Below are 27,239 nucleotides of genomic sequence, written 5' to 3'. Positions count from 1 at the left end.
GGTGAATCGATTGATGAGAAAGTCACCTTTTGATAGTTTATTCCTATCTTCCAAATCATGTCTTAGACTTTGCGATGATATGGAAGGTTCTAGGAAGGAGCATTGCAGAAGAACATGTTGTGGAATGCCACCAGTTGATAGATAAATATGTGTGTTATAAACTTCAAGGGATTAGTGAATGATATAAGGAAGCAGCAAATCAACAATAGAAGACGTTTGACAAGAGAGATTTGGTGATGTTGTATCTTCTCAAGGGGAGATTCCCAGAGGGAACTTATAATGAACTTTTGGATAAGAAGTATGAACCTTATTAGATTTTGTGAAAGATCAATGACAATGCATACATCATTGATCTACTAGAGGACATGAAAAAAATTCAAGAATACTCAACGTTGCTGATTTATTTGAGTATTTCCTACCATAGGAGATGTCATATCCAACACCGAGCTCGAGGATGAGTTCTTACTAAGGAGGGGAGTTCGATGTAGCCAAGCAAGAACATTGCTTTATATAAAGGGGAAGAATTTTTTTTATCCCTTTTCATAGTTTAACTTTGTTTTTCTTCAAGGAAAAATTAGAAGAGATCTCAAAATAAATTAGGAAATATTTTAGATCCCTTTTCTTCATTTAAATTTCTTTTTCTTTCTTCATTTAAATTTTTTTTTCTTCTGCTCAGCTTTGCCATTCTGTTGTGGTGTGTAGGCGGCTGTGAGCTAATGGATTATCCCGTGCAGCTTGTTGAAGTTGTCGAACGCATTTGATGTGTACTTTCTGCCTCGATCAGATCGTAACACCTTAATATGATAGCCACTTTACTTTTCCACCATCTCCTTGAATTCTTTGAATTTCTCCAGGGCTTCAGATTTCTCTTTCAAGAAGTAAATCTAGGTTTTTCTACTATAATCATCAATAAATATGAGAAAGTACTTATTTCCTCCAAGTGAAACAACTTCAAATAGTCCCACAATATCTGTATGTACCAGTTGTAGCAGCTTCGTTTCTCGTCTAGACTTTTCAACTTGAAAACTTCTTCTATGTTGCTTGCCCTTCATACAACCTTCACATAGCTAGTTCGGATGGTTGATCTGCGGCAGTCCTATCACCATTTTTTCCTTCCACAGAAGATTCAGGCCATTGAATGCAAGATGCCTGAATTGTAGATGCCAGAGCCAAGTCTCGTCTTTTATGATTGTCTTTAGGCACTTGGCAGAGTCAGCATGAATATTTAAGGTGAACAGTCTATTTCTAGACATGTTCACCTTTGTAATAACTTCGCTTTTGTTCTTAATAGTGAGGGCAATGTCTTTTAGATGTATATCGTAGCCTCTTTCAAAGAGCTGGCCTAGACTCAAAATATTATTTTGTAATACTGAAATATAGTAAACGTCAGAAATGTACATGTTCTCACTTGTCTTTGTCTGGATCATTATCTTGCCCTTGCCCTTTACTGGAATCTTTAACTGATCTCCAAAAGTGACATCTCCTTGTACCATCTCGTTCAGCTCAGTAAAGAACTCCTTGATGTCACACATATGGTTACTGGCACCTGAATCCAGATACCAGATATCTTGATTCTTGCTTTCGCTCTCTTGGTACGTCAATAGGACTGTTAAAGTGTTTGGCTGCTCCCTTTCTATAAAGTTACTTCTTTCTGCCACTTGATTTGATTTCTCCTAACATTCATAGTTGAGATGGTCGTATCTCTTGCATTTGTAATATTATGGCTGAGATTTGTCCTCCTGGTAACTTCTTCCTCGTCCTCGTCCTCGTGCGCCACGACCTCGTCCTCGATCGAACGTTCATTCATAATCTCCACTTTGATCTTGATTTTCATGGCCTCCTTGGTACTGTCTCCTACGATCTTGCTGGAAGTTTGAGTCACCTCGAAAAGAGCCTCTGCCTCTGTAGCCTCCACGTCCTCTTTGACTATCTTCTTTGATAGCCATCTTACTCTGCAAGGCTTACTTTAGATTCTCTGCTTGATTTGAACTGATATTTATATCTTGTTCATATGCTTGCAGAGAACCTTGCAGTTCATCAATAGAAACTTCTGAAAGATCTTTAGACTCTTGTATTACCGAAATAATATATTTTAATTTAGAGTCTAAAGTCCGAAGTATCTTCTCCATAATTCTTACATCATTATTTGCTTCTCTATTTCTCTTCATTTGATTAGTTATTGTCTGAACTCTACTAAAATAGTCTGATATTTATTCTATAGCTTTCATCTTTAAATTTTCAAATTCTACTCTTAATGCTTGGAGGCGTACCTTTTTGGCTCTTTCCGCACCTTGATAGAATTTTTGTAAAATCTCTCATGCTTCTTTAGAGGACAGGGCGTTGGAAATCTTCTCAAATGCTGATTCATCTATGCCTTGAAATATTAGGAACAAAGCATTTTCGTCTCTTTTTCTGACATCCTTCAGCTTACTCTTCTGTGTGGCAGTGAGAGTTGCTTCTACTGTAGGTGACTCTGGTTCAGTGTAGCTATTTTCCATGAGCTCCCACAAGTCTTGTGAGCTGAGCAAGACTTTCATCTGGATACTCTAGTTGTCGTAATTGGTCTTCATCATTTTCAAAATCTATGGCTGGCATTTCACCATCTCGTACACGAGCATATTCGATTGGCACGACTAGATCGAACCTGGCTCTGACACCACTTTGATAGAATTTGTGGACTCGAGAAGAGGCTTTGAATAAAAACTCTTGGACAATGGAGGAGTTAACAAAATTTCTTTGATTCAAATAAGGGAGTATTACTTTCTCACAAAAGACTATACCTCTCTTTCTTTTACAAGTTATTTTTAAAAAACACCCTAGAGGAGGGGGGGGGGGGGGGGGCTAATTAAAACTTATTAATAAATTATCGTAGCAAGTAAGATATACAATAACTTATATGTGCAAGGATATGTAAACTAAGGGCACATAAACATGAGCAATGAAAATATAGAATGAATGAATAATCGATGTTTTTATTATACGAAATTATGCTCTTCTTATGTTTTATTTGCTTATATACCTATTTTACATTTCATAGTTTACGTTTTTATACATTATACTTCTTTATCTAGTAGTATGTTTGTGAGTTTCAGTATTGTTAGTAAGCATTTAGGTATGTTTGTGAGTTTCAGTATTGTTAGTAAGCATTTATGTTCAGTGTATTCTACGATCTTATATGAGTTAATTTATTGGAGTTCTAAGTATTGTTAGTAAGCATTTATGTTCAGTGTATTCTACGATCTTATATGAGTTAATTTATTGGAGTTCTACACTGTCAATTTGTTCGTTACTTATGTGAAAGCATTGAGCTATGTTATGTTTTCTCGTCAGAATTGTATGTTTATTATTTTAACACGTATTGTTTTATATCGTGCTACTCTTCCATTTTGTTTCTTTCATTTTTGTATTGTTGTAGATCATATTATGTCAATATCGTTGTATTCTTATATTTTCTTGATTAAGTGTTGCTATTTTGCGGTGTAAGGGTGTGGTGTTATGACTTTATAGTTGTGTATACGGTTGTTACCATGTGTGCGTTGTTTAGTTTTGATTTTCGTGATTTACATATTGTGTTTTAGTTACGTATTTAGTCATAATATTTTTGTAGTTGGCGTGTTTTGTGTGTTATTACATAATTTTGGTCACATTGTACTTTTCATGTATGTGTATTATGTTATCGTTATTGTTTGGTTATTTATTAAGTTATATGTTTTCTTGTATGTGTGTTATGTTATTTTTAATTTAAATTATTAGTTTAACTGTGTTATTCAGGATTATGTTGTTATTTAGTTACAACTTTTGCATATTGTCGGTGTTTTGTTTATTAGTTGTTTTTTTCTCTTTTGTTGGATTGTGTATATTTTACTTTAATAAGTGAATTCTATTGCTTGTTCATTAACTATTTTATTTGTTGTTGTATTATACCTAGTTATTCATGTTTCTTAGTATTTCATTTTCATGCGTCATGTTATTTTACGCTTACGAATGTGTTTTTGTTATCTGCTAGTCGTTGGATGAACATGTTAAATTTTTGTTCTATATGTAAAATGTCACATCTTATATCTTACCTTGCGTTGTTATTGTTTTACATTCTCCTCTACATATGGATATAGTTCCATATCTCTGTCCTTGGGTTTTTGTACATTACTTTTATATTAATTCCGAGGACGGAATTTGTTTTAAGGGGGGTAGAATGTAAGGAACATGAATTTTGATACTAGTTAAAATATATTGTTTAGTATTTTAAAATATTTAATTATGATTTTTAAAAGAGTATTTGTATTTTTCTTGAATTTCTATAAATTTTTATGATTTAAAGTCTAAGTTTTATATTCATTTAAATGATATTAATATTTATAAATTAATTTTATGCGGTGAAAATTTATGAAATTTATCTGTTGCGTTATCGATGCTGTTACATGTCATTTTAAATAATACGTTGTATTATTTTTATTATTACGTATATTTTCATATAATACGTTGTGTTATTAATTACGTATTATTTGTATAATTTACTGTATTATTTCTACTATTACATATTATCTGTCGTATTAGTATAACTTGTACGTTTTATTGTGTATATAATTATCCAGTAATTGTTTGATTTTAAATATAAGTAAATATATTTTATTTATTAATTATTCTTGTTTAATTATACAATATGGGTATATTTCGACTATTTCATATCAATTGTTGTAATAGCACAACATGTACGTTTTTAATTATAGATAATTATTATGTAATTAGTTTAATTTTTAAATACCCGTAACTATTTTATTTTAATTATTTTTATTTAAATACCTAACCCTAACCCTAAACCTTATATATATATATATTTCATTTTTCCTTCCTCTCCTGTTCACGAGAGTACCCAGCCGCCACCATCATCACTCTCTTCTCTCTTTCTCCCTGAACCCATCACCACGCCAACCACCTCCACCTCGTCGGCCCGACCACGAACCCCGACCCCCATCGGAAACCACCGCCGCCAGCCTCCCCATGTCCGCTTTCCCCTCCGGTCGCCTCCTCCATCAACGCCGCCGAGTCCGTCGCCCAAGCTGACCGCCTCCGTCGTCGCACCACCCCGAACGACCCAGATCCGCCCCCAGCCTCCTCTTCCACCACCTCCGACCATCACTCGCCAACCCCAGCCACCCGAACCACCTCCTTGGCTACCACCAGCACCACCCCTGACCCCGCCTTTACCTCCACCTTCGTCGAACCTCGCCCTCCGTCAAGCCGCCCTCCGTCGAGCCGCTGAACAGCCCGCGCGCTCCCCATCACCGCCCCAGCCCACCCCCGCGTGTGTGCTCCACCAACCCGCAGCCCCTTGCACGAACTCCGGCCACCCAACTTCGGCCACAACAGCTCCCCTCCTCCTGTAGTCGCCGGCCGTCTCTCGCCTCCCTGAGCCGACAGCACCCCCCGCTGTTCGACCCCCTGCAGCAGCGACCTCCAGTCCCCACGCAGAAACCCTCCGTCGACGTCCCTCTTCGCTAGATCTCCACCACCCACCAACCAACGACGCTGACCGGAGTTCGCCGCCGCGTTCCACCAGCGTCGATCCATTCGACACAACCCCGAGGCAAGATCCCGTTACTCAGCTTGTCGATCTTTATGTTTTCAAATCTATTATGAGTTGTCTGTGTAGATTAGTTTGTAATATAATTACCTATGTGGATTGTTTGATGAAGAATATTAAAATATATTATAGTAATATAATAAATAGCATTTTCAAAATAATTATAAAGAATTAAAAGAATTTAGTTCGGTAAAAGAATCATTTTTAGATAATTATAAGGATTTAAAGAAATTTATTTTGAAAAAGAAGTTATTTTTAGATTAGTTATAATGAGAAAAGAATTTTACTAAGAATTTTATTCTGTAAAAATGGATTATTTGAGTTGTTATTATAATAATTGATTCTTAAAAGAATTTATTTTGTGAAAGGATTATTTGAGTTAATATTCATTATTTAAAAAGATTATTGTAGAATAATTATGATGAGAAATAAGTGTTAAGAAATTATTTTGGAAAAGGAATTATTTTCTGAATTACATAGTTGTTGTTTATGATCACATTTCACGTTTTGTATTTATTTAATGTATTTGACATGTTTGCTATAGTGCTATGTATTGTCCATCTTGTGATTGAGAACCATTAGCAGTTCATGACTTAGTGGCCTCGTGCGTCATGAACAGACTTAGTGACATGTGTGAGTGTGTTGACTGAGTTTAGGTGGTGAACCCGAGTTTTAATATGGATTATGTTTGACTTAGAAAATACAAGAGAGTTGGGATGGGGAAGTCCATGTTCATGTGATCGGATAAGACTGTTGATGTATCTTCCAGGCTCGCGCCAGTGAATTCGTGTAGTCACTGGGGTTGGTTTGTTGGGCTAAAGTGAATTCGTGTAGTCACTTTAGTCAGTGAATTTGTGTAGTCACCTGAGCTTTGCCTGAGTTCGAACCAGGCCGAGATCGGATTGCGTGTAGTCCTCTGACCGATTCGTGTAGCGGTATTGGATGCGCGTAGAGGATTTGTGAACTGTCAGTTATCCGGTAAGGCAAGATCCCGCTCCTCTTGACTCGTTAATTCTTATTTATATCTGTCGTTAATTAGTTGCATAGATTAGATTATGAATTGTTATTATCTGCGTGGGCTTGTTGATGAATTGGTGAATTATATGTTTATGTTAATTTATAATTGTTATTATCTGCGTAGGTTTGATGAATAATATTGATTTAAATCATAGTTATGTGATAAATAGTATTTTCAAAATAATGATAATGAAGTGAAAGAATTTATTTGATAACGGAATCATTTTGGAGAATTTATAATATTTAAAAAGAATTTATTTTGAGAAAAAAATTATTTTAGAATAATAATTGATGAGAAATAATTTTAAAGGATTTATTGTGAAAAAGAGAATATTTTTGGGTTATTATAATAAGAGATAATTTTTTTAAAAGAAATTATTTTGGGAAAAGAATTATTTTCTGAATTACGTAGTTGCTGTTCATGATTACATTTCATGTTTTGTGAATATTTTACTGTATTCAACATGTCATGATGTGGTTGCGTGAAATTAATGTTATAATTATCTCGTTGTTGTGTTTGGGAACCTTGGTAGTTTATGACTAGAATGACCTGTGTGACGTGAGTAAGACCTAGAGACTCGTGTGTTGTTGTTTATGACTAGAATGACCTGTGTGACGTGAGTAAGACCTAGAGACTCGTGTGTTGTTGACTTAGAAAATGAGAAGAGTTGGGATGGGAAAGTCTATGTTTATATAATCGGATAAGACTGTTGATATATCTTTCAGGTTCGTACCAGTGGATTGGTGTCGCCACTGGAATTGATTGGTTTATTGAGTCACAGTGGATCAGTGTCGCCACTGGGATTTGTTGGTTTGTTGAGTCACAGTGGATCAGTGTCGCCACTAGGATTTGTTGGTTTGTTGAGTCACACTGGATCGGTGTCGCCACTTGGGGCTGATTGGTTGAGTCACAGTGAATCGGTGTCGCCACTGGGGGCCGATTGGTTGGGTCAAAGTAGATTGGTGTCGCTACTTTGATTCCTGAATTTATTTGATGGGATGCACGTAGGGGATATGTGAACAGTCAGTTATCCGATAATATGAGCGTTGACTCTGTGTGAGATGTGAACCAGTGACCTGTTATAGGATGGCTAGTTACATGACTTGTTACCAGTGGATCGGTGTCGCCACTGTGGTTGCTTTGTTGGGTCAAGGTGAATCGATATCGTCATTTTGGTTAGGATTTATGGATTCTTGTGAGACGTAGATCAGTTGTATTTCTTTCCATACATAGATCGGGATTAATATTTAATTATTTACAATTCGAGACATATGGTATATACATGAGGGTTTCCTTGTTTGGATTATTTCGCTCGACGTACTACGTCTCGAGTTGTAGATTTTTAAGTATTAATTCCATCTATTGTATAACCTTATTGCTTGGATGATTAGACTGATCGCTAGCTACATGATCTCGTTACCTGATCGATTCTGGATGCTTTATGTTATCATGATTTAGTAGTGTTCTCATGTTGATTTGTGGATTTCAGTTGTACCTTCTTTTGTTGTTTCTGTTATCGTATCATTTTTCGCATTGGATTTTCGTTCGTTCTATTTTCTTTGTGGGGTCGGGTCTTGCCGTGTGCCATACACGCTGACGTACACCTGTTTTCTCTGGTGTACGTCAGACTTAGATGAAGAACAAGTTCAGTTGGGATTTCATCAGGAGCCAGAGGTTTCTCAGTAGGAGTGCCCTACAGATGGAGCAGAAGAAGCTGAAGCTTAGTTATTGGTCATCCGTTTTCTTTTGTACTACTTTCCATTTCTAATTGATTAGTGTATTTTGTATCTCTTCAGTTTTCATTTGTTCAGATTTGTATAAGGGCATGTTTGACCCGAATATTTTGTCTTGGATGATATTCATTTGTGATATGTATTATTTTATTCTGAGTTTGTCTATTATATTCTTGTTGATTGTGATCGGGGACCTGTGACTTCGCATTGTATTTAGTTCTAGACGCTTAGCATATTGGATTGAGAAGAAAAGAAAAAAAAAGAAGAAAAAAAAATGATAGTGTACATTTCTTCTCAATCTAATACGTCGCGGGCTTGTTCATGTTCCGATTCCCTGTATTTTGGAAAGCGGGCCGTGACAAATGCTAATTAAAACTTATTAATAAATTATCGTAGCAAGTAAGATATACAATAACTTATATGTGCAAGGATATGTAAACTAAGGGCACATAAACATGAGCAATGAAAATATAGAATGAATGAATAATGAGCACAAATAAATACGCCAATGCAAACTCAAACACAATAAAATAATCACGGAGTTCTATACTCTTGACCTACGTCTCCGCACCCTACTTCCGGGGAGAATCCACTATCACAACCGGCTTTTAGACGCCCACCCGAAAAACGTTTACACCTCCACACTCGGTTTTTTAGCTCACCGAAAACTTTACAACTCACATTTGTAACTACACAAATACCACCTCAAGTGTCAGCCTCTCATATGTCTCCCTAAAGTGCTCAGAATTACTACCTATCACAAGGCTTAACTACCGATGCCACTCCTCTTGGGACCGACCACGTCTCCCACCTCTACTCTCTTCTTAGTGTACTTATGTAATACAAAAGGATTCTCACAATAAGGCTCATATATAAATAATTTATTCTCTACAATAGATGAGAACTTAATGTAAGATCACTCAATCACACTCACAACCCAAATTACACAATGTGTGAAAAATAACTTAAGCTCAAGTGGTTGTGTGTGAAAGATAACAAGTAATATAAACTTAATTAAAATCTAGCTTATAAAAATAATAAACAAAACTTATAAATAGCTAGAGATTGAGTTTAAAAAATCTTCTCTAAAAAACAAGAGAGATAGATGAGGTTGAAGCCCAAACACCAAAGATAGATCTCCTCCTCTTGTGAAAAAAACTTACATAAACAAACTTGAAACCCAAAGTTAAACCAAACTTAAACACCCTTAAACTTATTTTTAAAACTCTTTTAATTACCCACAGAAGTTAGAAGGTATGGGGTATATATAGAAAACCCCAAAACCAAGAGAAAACCAAGGAAAGAGACAAAAAAATGGAAACCTGAAAAACCTAGAAAACTAGTCGTTAGAAAACCGTCGGTCAACTGATGAACATTTTTAGTCGACTGTTGATCTGACCGTTATAAGCAGCTCACAGCTCATCGGTTGACTGAAGATCTTATCAGTTGACTGGTAAACTCATTAGTCGACTGATAGTTCATCACTCGTAAAAACAGAAACTTTTAGCATTTCCAGGCGAGTTTATCAGTCGACTGATAAAATCCATAAGTCGACTGATAACAAGTTATCAACCAGAAAAAAAATAAAATCTAATTTTCAAACCTCTTTTAAAAATAGCAAATAAATTTTAAAAAATATAAAACTTTGAGAAATGATTGTAAACATGATAATAAACAAGGTCCCAAATGATAAATCTCTTTATTTTGTAAAAAGGTCCAAAACATGAAAACTAAACAAGACATGTTTTTGATAAAATATTTTAAACAAACTTTTGAAAATTTATAAAGTGATTCTATAGACTTGATAAAAGATATAAACTATAGTTGTTACGTCTATAAACTAAAAACACAATATTTTTTAAAATATAATAGAATATGAAATATATGAAAGTGTATATGAATATAACTATTGTTTCATATCTATAATGCCAAAATAACTTATCCACTTGAAAACAAACATATATGTATATATATATATAATATTACCATATGTATATATATACATTGTATATATATATATATATATAATATGTATATATATACATATATATATATAATATAATTATATATATATATATATAAATATATATATATATATATATATATATATATATATATATATATATATATATATATATATATATAAATTATATATATTATATATATATAATATATATATATACATGGCGTATATATATATATATATAATATAATATATATATATATATATATATATATATATATATATATTATATATATATATATATATATACGTATATATATATATTATATATATATATATATATATATATATATATAATATATATGATATATATAATATATATACGTATATAATATATATATATATATTATATATATATATATATATATAATATATATATATATTTATATAATATATATATATATTTTATATTATATTTATACACATAATATTTGCTTGTAAAAACTTTGTTTGTGGGTAAACCAAAAAACAAATAAACCAATAAATTATGTGTGTATATGATATTGAGCTTGAAGTATTAAACACACATAATATGACACCTAAACTAATTTACCAAAGCTTGATTGATCTTCAATATGCTTGACTTGGCTGTGGATGAAACTTGATCTTGAATATGATTTGATGTGTAATGGCTTCATACCAATATTCCATAACCTCCGTTTGATGTGATCGTGTAGGCTTAATTTCATCTAATCTCCAACACATTGTTTGTCTAGAATAAATAAGAAAACACAAACACTAGACAAACAATATTAGTCATAACTTATTTGTTAAAACATCATCAAAAGAAAAAGGTCAACAATCTCCCCCTTTTTGATGATGACAAACAATTTATCAATATGATATAAAATCAATAAAAAATACTATATAATCACATATTTCTCCCCTTTTGGCAACATCAAAAATGAAAAAAAAATAAAAGAATGAAAGAGAGTGAAGGCTCCCCCTACCTATAAGCATGGTGAGTATAGAAATAAATAATAGGGAATAGCTCCACCTATCAAAACATATGTGAGTAAGCATAAATATAAGTTATGTTAATTATAACTCACATAAAACAAGACCATGAGAACACATATATATATATATATATATCAATATGAAAAAGTGTGTCTCAATACACAAACCTAAAAATACTATATAAACATATTTATGAAAAAAAAAACATGAGAACCATGAAAATCGTGATAAACATGAGAATCATGAAAAAAAAAGTTTTCAAATGAAGACAAAAACATGAGAACCATGAAAATCATGATAAACATGAAATTTCAAATGAAAAACAAATCAACCAAATAAAATCATAAATCAATCAATTAAACAATAATAACATAAAAACAAATCAATATCAATTTTTATCATATTTGATAAGAAAACAAAAGGGGCAACCATATCAAGCTCTTGAGCTTGTTATAACCCACATAAATATTTAGCACCCGGTAAACATGATTTTGAAATAAATAATCAATAAATCTGGGGGGTTGTTTGTAGACGGTAAAAAAATACCTCCGTGGCCTTGCAAGAAATCCGCCTGTAAAGGGAAGTCGTCCAAAGCCATTCGTCATTCACCCTTTATCACAACTCGCCAGACCGAGTCGGCATTCAAATCCGCCAGCAAACCCCAAGGTCGCCAATATGGCCAGGTATCTGCTACCCCATGTGCCGAGATGGGCTTTCCCACTTCTCTCGACCCGAAGGGGGAGGGCACAGTACTCCAAAACCGTCAAGAGGCCGCTCACAGTACGAATGATTGGGCAGGTATCGAGTCGACCTGAACATTCATAAATGCAGCTCACCTCGGCTGTCTGAGTCAAGAGCCGAATCCGCCAGCATTCGGCGAAGCTGTCCAAGCCCACTCGAGTACCAGGAACACGCTTTCCCACCTCTCTCGACCTGAAGAGAGAAGACACGATACTCCAGGCCCGCCGGATAGCCGCTCATGGTACAAACGGTCAGACAAACGCCAAATCAACCTGCACCCTCATAAATGCGACTCACCTCAGTTGTCCAAGCGAGGGGTGAAAGCCGTTGGCGCTCGGTGGTTGGTCAGATCCACTCAAGTATTTGACAACCGTTGTCACATATACGAGGAGGGGCTTTCCCATTCCTATGTGATACGATGTAAAGCACAATCCCTCGAATGACCATTTATATTGCAGAAGGGCGACAAGACGTCTCTCAACAGGACATGGTCACATCCCATGATTCAAAGAGCGACCACGCCGTCTCTCCGCTATTTAAGAACTTCTTCCAGCCACGAAGAGGAGGTTCAGCTTTTTCTTCCAAGTCAAGAAGGAGAGACTCAGCTGTTTTAGTCGTGCAAGCGATTCGCCCATAGTTGAACCAGCTAACTGAACCATTAGCTCTCAATCCCCAATAGGGATCGAGACCAAGCTCTTTGCATAATCCTTGCATTGCGGCACCACTTCCTAGTTCTGAGCCCCGATCGCCGGTGAACTAGAAGATCCGAACTATATCAATTCGAGCTTCTACTGCGTACTGAAGCTCCCCAGCAACCTCAGTCGAACGGTCCAAGGGAAGCAGACTCGACACGAGCATCGAGCGAAGCGTCCTATAGCCACCAAAAGTCCCCACACTAAACAAAGAGGGCATTCCCTCTACTTCTATTATAATTTCGATTTATTAGTTTGTAATAAGCCTTCTTATCAATACAAATGAAATTCCCTGTTTTCAGGAGATCAAAATTTACACCCTACAGAAGATGGCGACCACAGTGGGAGGAGCTATTTCTTCAAACGAAATGGTGGTGGCTCAATTTGATTAAGTTGTTGTTGGGACGACCGTGGAGTCCCTAGAGATTGAGTTCGACCAAGCCAAGTACGAAGAGTACTAACGGCTAAAGCCTCTGCACCTGAGGGTTCCACCCGAGTCTCGTCAGGGGAACCCGCTCCCTCAGAATCGATCAAGGCCAAGCCAGAGATCGAGAGCAAGGGACAAGGGTCTGCCAGATGGGTCGCCAAGCGGCCCCCGCAGACACCTATCCCAGAGGAAACGCCGGTGCACTCCGGCACAAACCACACTGTCACAGCCTGCGGTGATGCTCTCCTCGCTAGAAGAGCTAGCCAACAGCGATGGCAGACACTCGTCAGACAGGAGGCCCAAACCTCCGTTTCCCACAATGGCCTGAATCATTATACGGGCCTGAGAAACGTTAGACGAGAGGGAAAACTGCCCGACGTCGGAAGGTTCTCCAAATCAGGAGCACCGACCGAGGAAGACAGGGCCACCCGCTCAGATGGACTTCGCTTCTCAGGTCATATCCCTAATGCGAATAAACCACCCCAAACGAGCGAGCCTACTCGAGTAGGCGAATCCCCGAAGGATGGCGAGCTTCGCCAAAGCCCTTTGGCGGATAAACGTAAAGGTAAAGAAGTAGGCGACACCTCGTGAACTCGCTCGTTCAAACGAAGGGTTGAGACCCGCCTACATACTGGAGTTCGTCCAAATGCAAAAACTCACCCGTCAAGGTGAGATCGCCTAACTCCAGCACTAAAACGTTCCACTCAGCGTGCACCAGAGAGTACATCCAAAGATCTCTCATGCACTCACCTAAGCGATCCTTCTGATGCTGGGGGTTGTCACCAACCACCCGCAGAGGATCTCCGAGAATACTTAACTCGCAAGCGCACCATACATGAGGTGAATCCTCAGTGCTATTGCGAGAGGCTCATCCACACGGTACTCGCCGACTTCCAATGCATAGGAACGGCGAAACCTTTGGTGTTTGAGAGACTTTCTCAACAGCCTTCTTGACAGAGGCCCTCCCATCGAAAGCGTCGTCACCAAAAAGGACGCGCCTCTGACGACCTAGAACTCCCGTTCGCTACAATCAACATGACGGACAAGGGTAAGGCTGTACTTTCCGACTCCCCTTATTCGAACTCCGTCCTGGGGCCTAACCCTCGGTTCGCCCAACACCGGCAAGAGGGTATATACCAGCATACCCATAGTCGCAGAGGGGCAAGCATCAGGTTTGATTACTCCACCTTAGCCCCTCCCTCCTGCGGCGAAGACGAGGTTCACTCGGCGGCGGCCACGTCTCAAACCTCACGCTCAAGTGAGGACGCGATGGCAAGGGTGCACATGACTGAACTCACCCATGACCAGACGGTCGTCCAGAAGCTCGAAGAGCAACAGGCGACCATAGATTCCCTAAGGGAGATGATGGAATAACTTCTGAACAAAAAGAAGAAGAAGAAGAGAACCCAACGCGCCTTACGCCGGCGAGCAGGAGATAAGGAGTGGGTACCTCCTCACCGTCCAGTGATTGAGATGGAAGACAATAGTAATCCGCAATCCGATTACTCTTCCAAGACGTCGCTAGGAACGTCGCATACTGGGGGTAGCACCCGTGACAAAAGGCTCGATGAGTTCCAAAACCAACTCAACGCACTCAAGCTTCAGCAGAATATGAACAAGCTGGGGGTGGTCCGACCCTACCCTGTCGAATGGGATACGGTCCCTTACCCGGCGAAGTTCAAGCCAATTAGCTTGATGCAGTTTGACGGCAAGGGCTCGCCCTCGCAACATATTTACTACTTCATGGCGTAGACCGGATTCCTCACGGGGAACAACGCCATTCTCACTCGGCTATTCATAGGCATCCTCAAGGGGTGGCCTTTGAATGGTTCCGCAAACTAGAACCCGGCTCTATCAAGTCATGGGCCGATCTTGAAAGGCTCTTCCTCGCCCGCTTCTTTGACGATGACACGGAGGTGTCAATGGCCACCCTCCTCGTCAAAAAGCAACGAAAGTCGGATTCAGTCAACGACTTCGTGAAGAGGTTCCGCAACCGATAGGTCCACTGTCAGGACCAAGTTTCCGAATCCACGCTAATCGAGATGTGCTGTAACAATCTCTCGATCCACATCCTATCCAGAGTGGGCGTGGTGGAAACCCGAACATGGAAAGAGCTTGTTCGTCAAGGCGAGCAAGTAGAAAACATGATAAAAAGGCTCGAGGCCGAAGAGCCGCAGCCCAAGAAAGGAGCTGCAGAACCGTCCACGCCAAAGAATCCCCCTCGGTCCAGAGGAAAGAGATTATGGCCGTTGACTCTGCCCCGGCGCCGAAGGCTGCTTAAAGGCTGAAGCCTAGACAATCTGAACAACGCCCCCTACGGCAATACGACTTCAAAGAAGACCAGGTAGTGGCGACATTCGACACTCTGCTCAAGAGTGGGTGAATTAAATTGCCAGAAGCCGCGAAACCTGAGGAGGTGGACAAAACCAAGGACCCGAGTTATTGTGCCTACCACAGATTCTTAGGCCACCACATGACCAAGTGTTACGTCCTCAAGGATAAGCTCCAAGCCCTCTACGACACGGGGGTCCTAAAGAAGGAGAAGGTCCAAAAGCTGGTGACCACGAACATGATCACCTTGAGCTTTGGAACAAATCTCCCAGAGGTCCAAGCTCCGGCAGGGATAATTCCCATTCCCAAGGCCGTCTTGAAGATCACCAACGATGACCCTCACAACCAGCGAGAGAAAGGCTTAACTCCGCAGGTTCTGCCGTCAGGTCAGGTGATGTGGGTCCATCCGGACCTCGTCAACGATGAACAGTGGACCACTAAACCCTCGAAAGGGGCTAAGGGAAAACATTGTAATGTCATCTCTGCCATACTAGGTGGGGAAAGGACAACGATGACCACCTTGACTGACTCCGAAGAGGAGGCCACTGTCCTCGCCACAAGAGCGGGGAAGGAATTCGCGAAGGAATATCCCGTGAGGGCGGAGAACTCGGCAGGACCTCCTACCAGGCCAGCAGCAACTGCCCCTCCCAATCCAGATGACTAGGCTCAAGCCGCCAACCTTTTCGGTTCAATGTGCTCGCGCAACTGAAGAGCATCCCTGCGCGAATCACTATGTACGACCTCCTTCGATTATTCAGGTCTACCCAAGAGGCCCTACAAGAGGCGTTGGCCGACTCAGAGGCGTTCTCCACCCATTTCTCGAAAGAGACAGAGGCAAAACGAGAATGTGCGATTTGTTGCCAGGTCTCTGAGAGACAGGTCCCGTGCATCACCTTCACTCCAGAGGACATGCTCATCAAGAGCACATCTCATGACCGACCGTTGTACTTCACGGGGTACGTCGGTTCGTCGAAGGTGGATCAAATTCAGATCGACCCAGGTTCTGCGCTGAGCATCATGCCCCAAAAGTTGATCAAACACCTAGGGATACCGCCAAAATGTCTGTCCTCGACCACCACAACCATTTTTGGTTTTAACGCCACAGGGACACGGCCGTTGGGCAAGATTCGCCTGAAATGTCGAATAGGCGACATGAAGACAGAGGTGACCTGCTACGTCATCAATGCCGAGCCTTCCTACAATGTGCTCTTAGGACGCCCGTGGATCCATGGCAACCGAATAGTCCCATCCACCCTTCACCAATGCCTGAAGTATGTGGACGATTACGAGTGAGTGAAGACGGTAGTGGCCGACAAGCAGCCCTTTAAAGGCGTCGAAAACTACTTCACGGATTCTCTACTGTATCAAGACCCCGACGAGCTACCAGCAGAGGAGCTGGAGAGTGGCAACGAGGCAGACAGCGAGCCTGAGTACGGCGACAGCTTAATCCTAAACGACTTCGAGTTAATTGTAATCGGTTACGAGAGTCACAATGTAACTAATGCTGTTCAGGCGGGGGAAATTATCATGAATGAGAAATCCAACTTTGCTTATTTGTCGTCTTGCTCCACATCCGAGGATGATGCGCCCAATGACCTATGGTCAGAACTCTACAGTGATCCTTCCCTGTACTTGCCAGTATGCTCGTCATACGTCGCCAAGGCACAGCCGATCAAGTCATCGCAAGCTGTGTTCGTCGTGCTAGCCCGGAATAATTATCAAAAAGATATTATCTTCGGTCGAATCGATCATCCCCTACGACCGCTATGGGATGAATCTGAGGACGATGGCCCAGCGCCCTAGTTTTTGCAATACAGTCGAGTTGCGAAATGCATGATGAGCGACATGGGGTATGACCTCACTCATTTAGAGGGCCTGAATTACGGCCGAGGGCGCAAAACGGTCATCCGACCCGCTTACGTACCCAAAGGGAAACCCTCAAATTACTTCAACAGGACTTAGAGAGGCTTAGGCTACTCCTCCTCCTCGTCAGATTTGTGTTTTTACGCCCATGAGGATTCCGACAATGCGTGTTCGGGGGATCAATCGTCAACAACCTTGGCATGGGACTCGGATGTCAGCATGAGGGACCTGTTCGATAGCCTTACGGTCAACATGGCTACGATGGACCCCGCCAAAATGGCGGAGGATGGACAAGTTCCACTTTATGATGAGACGTGGGATCGCCATGTTAATGCCCAGTGGAATAGTCGCTTCGAACAACGCGAACCACCGACCGAAGACGAAATCCTCCAGGTGAACATGGGTAGTGAGGCGAATCCCAAACCCATATTCATCAGCGGCAGTTTGCCTCCCCATGAAAAATAGGATCTCATTACCCTCATACAGGAGTATATTGACGTCTTCACGTGGAATTATGAGGACATGCCCGGCCTGGATCCGTGGGTCGCCACGCATCGCCTTAACATCGGCTCAGACACCAAACCAGTCAAGCAACAGCAGAGGCGGTTTCACCCTCAGATCATGGAGGCGATTGAGGCCGAAGTGAAGAAACTGATCGAATCCGGCTTCATCAGGGAAGAACAACACCCCGACTGGGTGGCCAATATTGTTCCGGTCTTGAAGAAAAACGGTAAGATTCACATCTGCATCGACTTTAGGGGCCTCAACGCTGCGTGCCCCAAAGACGAATTTCCCCTGCCCATCACGGATGTCATCATTGACAACACGTGCGGATTCGAGAGGATGTCCTTCATGGACGGTTTCTCGGGGTACAATCAAATCAAAATGCACCCTGAGGATGAGAAGCACACTTCATTCAGAACTCCTATGGGGGTGTACTGCTACACCGTTATGCCCTTCGGACTCAAAAATGCTGGCGCAACCTACCAACGCGCCATGAGTACGATCTTTCGAGATCATCTGCAGAAGACGGTCGAATGCTACGTGGACGACCTAGTCGTGAAGAGTCGCCGTAAGGAAGACTACCTCCAAGACTTGAGGGCGATGTTCGACCTCATGAGGACTCATCAACTCAAGATGAACCCTACTAAGTCATTCTTAGGGATGTCTAGCGGTAAATTCCTCGGTTTCGTCGTCACGATGAGAGGAATCCGGATCGACCCAGACAAGGTGCGGGCTATTCAAGAGCTTCAACCACCCCAAAATCTTAAAGAGTTAAGAGGCCTTCAAGGACGATTGGCTTACATCCGAAGGTTCATCTCAAATCTTTCGGGCAAATGTCAACCCTTCTCCAAGCTGATGAAGAAAGGTACCTCTTTCTTGTGGGACGAGTCTTGCCAAAAGGCTTTTGAGGAAATCAAGGCTTATCTCTCGAACTCGCCTGTCCTTGCGGCACCAATCTCGGGGAAGCCATTCCTCATATATATACGGGTCATGGAACACTCTCTAGGCGCCCTCTTGGCACAAAACGACGACGCGGGCCACGAGCAAGGCATCTACTACCTGAGCAGAACCTTGCAAGGCGCCGAACAGCGATACCCGATGATTGAGAAGGAATGCCTGGCCTTAGTGTTCACCATCTAAAAGATGCGGCACTACCTGGTTGGCCAAACAATCCATGTCTTCTCCCGGATGAACCCCATCCGGGTCTTCATGACGCAACCTGCAGCGCTAAATTAGCGCCTGGCCAGGTGGGCACTTCTGCTCTCTCAATATGACATCCACTTCATGCCACAAAAATTAGTTAAGGGACAGGCCATCTGCGGTCTTATGGCTAGTCACCCGCTGGGGGAGAAGACCGACCTGTTTGAAGATCTGCCAGATGAACCCCCCGAAGCCAATGTGACTTCATCACCAGAGGGGTGGCATATGTTCTTCGATGGCGCGTCTCGTGTAGGCACGAGCGGTTCTATTGTTGTAGGAGTGGGGGTGGTCCTCACCTCTCCGCAGGGCCATGTGTTACCTCGAGCCTTTTCTTTGATGGAACCGTGCACCAACAACGTGGCTGAGTACAACTCGTTGCTCATAGGTCTCGAGTTGGCTAAAGAGTTAGGGATAAAGCATCTGGAGGCTTACGACGACTCCCAACTCATCGTTAAGCAAATGACTGGCAAATACGAAGTCAGGAACGACGATCTCATCCCGCTCCACAAAGCGGCTATCAAACTAGTGGGGTCATTCGAGAGTTTCCGCATCGAGCACGTGCTCCGTTCCAAAAACATACATGCGGACGCTCTCGTATCCTTGGCGGCTAATTTGGCCCAGCCTTTAGGAACGACCCAACGAGTCATAGTCGCCAGCCGAAAACTCTTTCGACTAAAAGACGTCCCAGAGGCGAACGCCACCCATCAAGCCCCAGATCAATCCGGTCAGGAAGACTGGCGTCTCCCGATCATCGATTACGTCCTATACGGCATGTTGCCCGAAGACGCAAGGGAATGAGAGTCTATCCGACGACGTGCCTCGAGGTTCTACTATAATTCGGCCACCAAGACGCTATATCGGAGGTCATACGACGGCTTGTTGCTTCGATGTCTTTCAAAGGCAGAGGCACATGAGGCCCTACGCGAAGCCCATGATGGTACTTGAGGAGCTTATCAGCCGGGACCCAAGCTTTGGGATCGCCTGCGGAGGATAGGCTACTTTTGGCCTGGGATGGTTAGCGACGGAGTCGCTTATGCGAAGCGCTGCTACGAATGCCAAATCCACGCTAACTACATGCACCAACCTCCTGAAGATCTGCATCCGACGAGAGCGTCTTGGCCCTTCGAAGCATGGGGGATGGACATAGTCGGGCCAATATCCCTGCCATCAGCGAGAGGCCATCGCTTCATCCTCGCGATCACCGACTACTTCTCTAAGTGGGCCGAAGCTATCCCCTTAAGAGAGGTCAAGACTAATGACGTGATCAAATTCATCAAACACCATGTCATATACCGATACGGCGTACCCCGGCATATTATCCATGATAACGGCACACAGTTCGTCAGCCATGCGTTCACCAGGTTTTGTGACAAATTCCGAATACAAAACCTGTCATCCACGGCCTACAACCCCTCGGCGAATGGTTTGGCCAAGGCCTTCAACAAAACGATCATTAAGATTTTGACCAAGCTAACTTCCACTAGCAAGCGTGATTGGAATGAAGAGCTAGGTGAAAGCTTATGGGCGTATCGCACAACGGTTCGCACACCGACTGGCAACACGCCTTATTCATTGGTATACGGTTGTGAAGCCGTGTTGCCTTTAGAGATTCAAATCCCATCCCTCCGCATCGCCTTAGCAGCGGGGATGACGGTGGAAGATAATCACCAACGACGACTCGCGGAGCTGGAAGCGTTGGACGACAAGCGACTAGAAGCTCAACAGCACATTGAGTTCTATCAAGCCCGAATAGCCAAGGCTTTCGACAAGAAAGTCAAACGCCGAGCCTTCAAGGAGTGAGAACTGGTACTGGCTGTTCGCCGACCGATGATCCTTACCTCTAAGAAGAAGGGCAAATTTCAGCCCAAATGGGAAGGGCCGTTCGTAGTAGAGACAGTCTACTCGAACGGAGCCTATAGCCTCGTCAAGCCAAATGGTGATAAGATCATGATGCCCATCAACGACAAATATCTGAAGAAGTACTACCCTTAGTTCTTCTTCCCAAACTCCCATGAGTGCATGAGTCTAAACTGGTCCTCACGTGCTCCAATAATAACTTAGACACTTCCATTTCTTGAGCCAAGTTACCAGTACAGGCAAACCGCTCAGATCAGGCGAGCTTAACAGTTTAAGTGAATTCCACTTCTCGAGCCAGGTTCCCAGTATAGGCGAACCACCCAGTACAGGCGAACAGCCCAGACCTCCATGGACTAGCATTTCAGGTGGGCTGCATCAAACTCCCACTCGGTCAAACCTCCAAATAGTTAGGACCAAAGCCATAATCCCCCGCCAATCCTCTTCAATAGGATGGTGGGTCCTCAAAATTGTTCCAATCACGACAATCCCTGTCACGTTAACGAACACCTCTGACAAAATTAACTTACCAAATCCTCCTCAAAAGGATAGTAGGTCCCCATAGTTGCTCCAATCGCAACAAAACGCCATCAGGTTAATGATTACCTCGGATGGCTGGCGCCGCTATCCCCACAGATAGCACAGCCTAAGTAATGACCTACCATGCGACGTGTTATTACTTCGGTCGATAGTCACACTCCTACGTCCCTGAACTATTTGACCTATTCCAGATATCCTAACATTCCCTTAGGGTGACTGATGGGTAGCGGCCTACCACGCGACGGCTCCTACAACAATCAATCGTCACATTCCTACATCCCTGAACAATTCGATTATCACCTATGTCCTCGCCCACCCAGATGATGACAATTATCAATGGCGGCCCAGCAGGCGGCATGTCCGTCGGTCCCCCAAACAATAACTCGCTGAATGGTGGGTCAAAACTGAGTTCTTCAGTTGGCCAAATGTACGAAAGACTGTTCTTTGCTTCAAGCTAAGTGTTACCCGCTCGGTTCCACTCGAGCTGCAACGTGAAGGTTGGAGTTAACCCGACCCCACGTCATGAACAACCAAGAACAGGAAATGAGCCTAATGACTAACTCTAAAGCAGAGTAGTCGAAAAGCTCGCCATATCGCTGGAAATGGCATGAGCAGCTCGACTCAAGCGCCGAGACAGCGCAGGCGAATCTAACATGAGGACAAAATATAAGTTGAGTATATATCCACACCAGAAAATAAAAGAGAAAAAGAAATGGTGCATGAAAAGCAGAGTATGAACAAAGCAAAGAGCCACTACGGGCCAAAATTACATACGTAAAGTTTTAAGGTTATGATGCAACCCGCATCAACCAAGTTACAAAAAGGGAACTTAAACAGTGTGGGCGTTACAGGAACTTCAGCAGGCTAAAAGTAGCGATCTTGGCCTTGATCGCCGCAAGGTCCGCCTCACGCTGGATCTTTGCCCTCTCCTTGTGCTCCTGTTGTAGCCTTGCAAGAGCAGCCTCGCCATCTTCTTCCTCCTGGCGAAGAAGTTGGAGCGCCCTGTCCACCACTCCGGCAGCCTGGCCGAGCCTCATCGCCTCACGCTCATGCTCTCGCAGCCTTTCCTCGCCACGGAGAGAACTGGCGTCCTCGAAGAAGGTGGCGTCCAAATAGGCGTCCATCCGATCTAATACCGCCTGATGCCACTTGCGTAGACGTTTGAGCTCGGCCTCCTTAGCATGGATACGTCTCACCCGCTCCGCACGTTCGAGCGTGAGGCACATCGAGAGAGGCGGTGACGCGTCCGAAGTATCATCGTGTACCAACTCCTCGAGGCGGTACATCCACCCCTCCACACGACCAAGCTCCCGCTCACACCTCCGTGCGAGCAAGGTACCGCCCTTAGACCAGCCTCCACAAGGGGAAGTGCATCATAGTACCTCTCGGCACCCTCGCCGACGAAGATAGAAATAGCAATCCCGTGCACCAAACCCTCCAACCTCTGGAGGGCCTTGAACGCAGGGTGGGCCATGGGGTCTGGGGCAGAAGACCCCTGAACCGAGCTCGCGGGGGAAGCGGATGGAGCGCGACGTCGATGACGGTGGCGGAAGACCCAACGCCCTCGGAAGCGCTATGGTCGGAATCGGAGGCCATGGGTCAAAGAAAAGTCCTGCAGCGGTTCTCTGTTTAGCGAATTATCTCGAAAGAAAAAGGACCTTGCTGAAAAGACGACAAGTACATTATATATATATAGCAAAAAATCCGACGGTCATGATCTGTCCCCTCAAGCAATCGAACGGTCCAGGTGTCCTACGACGCTTCGAGCTCAACGCCAATAAAAGGCATTCCTCTTGGGACTCCAAACCGACCGATCGGATTAAGCCCAAGAGGCGAAGTGTTCTGTCACTTTGCCATTAATGAGCATTAACACGTCCCTAAGGCCTTAGCTGGCAAGCATTTGGGCCCGCTAAGAGACGCGTGGCATGAGTTTTCGCCCGCATTTTTGAATCTTCAACTACGGGACAGATTCACCGCCGCTTGAGTTTTGATTGCAGTACGAACTCGCCCTAAGTCGGATCTGACCGCACGATGTTTTGCTTGTAACCTAAACTCGCCAGAGGCCAAGTTGGGTCTGCAGCGTTAACTCGCCTTCCCATAAGTTCCGCTTGCAGTCTAAACTCGCCAGCGATCAAATTTGGTCTTCAACACGAACTCGCCACCACAAGAGTTTCGCCGGTAGCCCGAGTTCGCCAACAGTTGAAGTTAACCTTCAAGCGAACTCGCCATCAAGCTAGTTTCACTTTTAGCAGGCACTCACCAGCATTCTAGAGAGTGGCTTGCAGTGCTAATTCGTAATCACTCGAGAGTGGCTTGCAGTGCTAATTCGCAATCACTCGAGTCTGCCTGCAGTGTAAACTCGCCTATACCGGAGTCGAACCTTCGAAGTAAACTCATCACCGTTCGAGGAGTTTCGCCTGCAATATTAAGTTGCCGTCGGCTATGCAAGCAAAACACCGAACGACGACATACTAAAAGGAGGCGTGCGTAACAAGAAGACACGAACTTCATTAGATGCTTCTAGACAGTATATTTGAACAAAGTTTTGGTTTTTGCAACTGCGAAAGTCATAATATTACATTCAAGAAGTAAAACATGCACCCAGTTGTTAAGACAATACATTTGAACCAAGTTATGGCTTCATAAACAAACAAGTCATAAGCAAAATGTCTTAACACAGTCACAAGTCCGAGACCTCAGTCGAACAGGCTAAAAGAGGAGAGCTCTTCTTTGGCCACCGCCACCCTTCTCGCGTGGTCCACCCGAGCTTTGTCTTCAGCCGCCTTCCGAATTCGGTCTTCAGAGCTCGACCTAGCGGCAACATCTTCCTAGCGTAAGGCTTGGAGGCTTTCATGACCTCGGATTGGAACCCCTTCAAATTCACCTCCGCCTGTCCCAATTCAGCCCTCAGGCAAGCTATAATGTGATTGAGGTCGACAATTCTCTCCTCTAACAAATGTTGTTGACCCACCCAGAAGTTGACGATGGATTCCAAATCCGCTATTTCTTTGGAACAGACCTCCTGTTCCTAGGCTTCCTGACGCCTGACATGAACCAGGCAATACTCCAGGTCGACTTCCGGACCTTCTCGCAGCAATGTCTCTAGCCTTATCATGCGTGACTCTAAAAGACGGAGCTCCTGCATGCAACGGGTAGCAAGCCGGTTTTTGCCCAACCGCTGAAAGTCGACCACGCGATCCAGGAGAGATTGCCTGAAACCGTCAAAGCTGCCCATGCCAAGATTGACGAGGGAAATCACCTGCCTCACGGCGTTCTCAAACTCTTCAACGCGATCCTGCAAGGGCAAGGATTCAGAGGAAGCAGGCTCTTGACCCGGAGCGAGCGCCGTAATGGGTGGAACCTCGAGACAGGGCTCGGTTCCCGACTGAGGAACGGAGCCTGAGGCAGCGGAAATCGTAGGACCTTCAGATTCGTCGTCAGAAATTAGGATAGGCTCGACCGCATGCTCTTCGGTAGTCGGCGTCTCTTCTCGATCTGTGAAACACAACAATAACACAGGGAGGAGTCAAAGGAAGAATACCTGCTCAACCCACGTGAAAGTCGAGGCGAAAAGATACCTTCGGCCACGGCAGCCTTAGCGGTGCCCGAAGAGGGCGCCTCCTTCCTTTTCTTAGAAGCAACTCTCTTTACCTTCGGTGCCATTATGGGTCCGATGAAGGGAAAACTTGGGTTTCCTCTGGGGAAGACGATGAAAGAAGCTATAGCCTCTCTTAACAGAGGGTAAGGGTGTTAAATACTCTAAAAATCCTAGACGGTTACTCGCTACTCGATTGGAACGTTCAGGGCTAAAACAGTTGGAGAGTAAGGCCGAACAAATTAGATCTTACCTGGACGGCTAGGATCCAACGGTTCCTAGACACGACCATCAGCAATGGCCCGAACTGGGCGCGATAGACGAAGAGCCCCACTACGCCAGATTTAATGCGAAACGACGTGCCCACGTCTTCTTGGCTGACGTACGCATAGATCAATACGTGGCCCACCAAAAGCGGAGCCCACCTGACGACGAATTCGTCGCTGAGATTCCCGCGGGTCAAAACCAATTACCCCTCTGGAACTTTAGTCAGTTCCAAATCCGCCTACGGACAAAATCCGCCCGCGGAGGAAACAAACTTACGGCCAAAATTCGCCGGCAACTGAAAACCCCCCTACAGCTAAGACTCTAGCTAATGCATGTTAAAAAAATGGAGCATACACAGAAGTAATAGCAACCGAAAGCGAAAGGATAATTTCATTCATAAAGAAATCCTATTACAACGGGGAATTAAAGGTAAATTACAAAGCTTTCAACCGCAGTTCCGCCTCACGAATCTCTCTGGCTAGGCAAAGCTCAAGCCTCCTTAGGATCTCTCGACGAAGATCTTCCTCGGTGCGCGAGACTAAGTCCTGAACGGTATCTTTGACCTCCTTGAGAGCTCGATCCTTCTCCTCGACAGAATCGGCGACCAATTGCCGACGAGACTCAATGTCCTCCAACTCCTTCGCCGCCTGCTCATGAGCCTTCTCTTGAATGACCAAAGAGGCCTGTGCGTTAGCTATAACTTGTTTCAGTTCCTCTATCTCGGAGGATAGGCGAGAAAGGTGGTTGTCGGCTGTCTGTTGCTCATGGGCCACTCGTGCATCCTCAGCCTTGGCCTGCTCCAATTCTACGGACAACTTTGTCTCCAGTGACATAGTCTCATTAGGCGACGATCACGGTCTTCCATTGCTGCTCAGACTTCGTCAGAGGCGAGATCAATAATTGCGGAACTCTGCGCACGAAGGGCGAACAACTGCTGAGCAGCCTCCTCCACTTCCTTCAGACGGGAAAAGTACGGCTTCGCCATGGTGGCGCCAAGCCTCTTGATTAAGAAGAACATGTTGTGATCGAGGTCCTCCTTGAGCTCCTCGAAAGGACAACTCTCCTCCAAGATGAGTTTGACACAGTCAGCCAAGGTGTCTTGAAAGTCAACCAGGGCTCCTGCCGCGCTCCTCTTCCGTAAACGATCCAAGGGAGAAAGGACAGCTTCCCCCGCCAAAGGCGAAGTTACAATTGAAGTGCTGGTGGTCATGACCGTAAAAACGGCAATTGTATGATCGCCGACGCCATCAGGGTAGCAGCCGCGGCATCGCTAGCCGCCACAGACGAGGAAGCGACCACCAACCGAGTGGAAGTCCCCCTCTGAATCGGAGACCCTCACGCTGAGAGTTCACCCCCAATCGGTGCTTCCACGAGAGTGCAGGTTTCCTCTTGTTGGCCGGACGTGTCTTCAAGAGCCAGTGCCTCTTCCTCGCTAGATAGCGCCTCATGAATCGAGACGTCATCATCCGCCTCTGATTCACCCATTTCTTCGTCCGAATGACCCTCCCAAGAAGGTGGATCCTCCTTGCCAATAGCTTCATGAGAAGGGCCGACTGTGGATACAAAGAGAAGATTGACAAATGCCCCTTCGGCTTAGAAGGATCAACGATACTTAAACCTATGCTTACCTAAATCACCGGGCTCTTTTCCGTCTCCGGTCTCCCCCTCCTCGTCCGAAGGAATAGAGATCACTCCCTCAGCTTCACCTGCACAAATTACACACAAATGTCAGAAGATGCAGATCTGACTTTGTACCCGAGAGTACCAAAAATTATTACCTCCTGGTGCGGGCGTAGGAGTTGTTGAAACCCCCGACTGTGGCCCCACACCAGAGGAAGGAGGAGTGTCCTTCAAAGTCACCAGAGCCACCTTCGATATGGCAGAAGGGGTAGACTGAACAACTCCAGCCC

The sequence above is a fragment of the Asparagus officinalis genome, chromosome 10 (genome assembly GCF_001876935.1).
Source record: "Asparagus officinalis chromosome 10, Aspof.V1, whole genome shotgun sequence".
Lineage (NCBI taxonomy): Eukaryota > Viridiplantae > Streptophyta > Magnoliopsida > Asparagales > Asparagaceae > Asparagus > Asparagus officinalis.
This window is presented reverse-complemented; position numbering follows the sequence as displayed.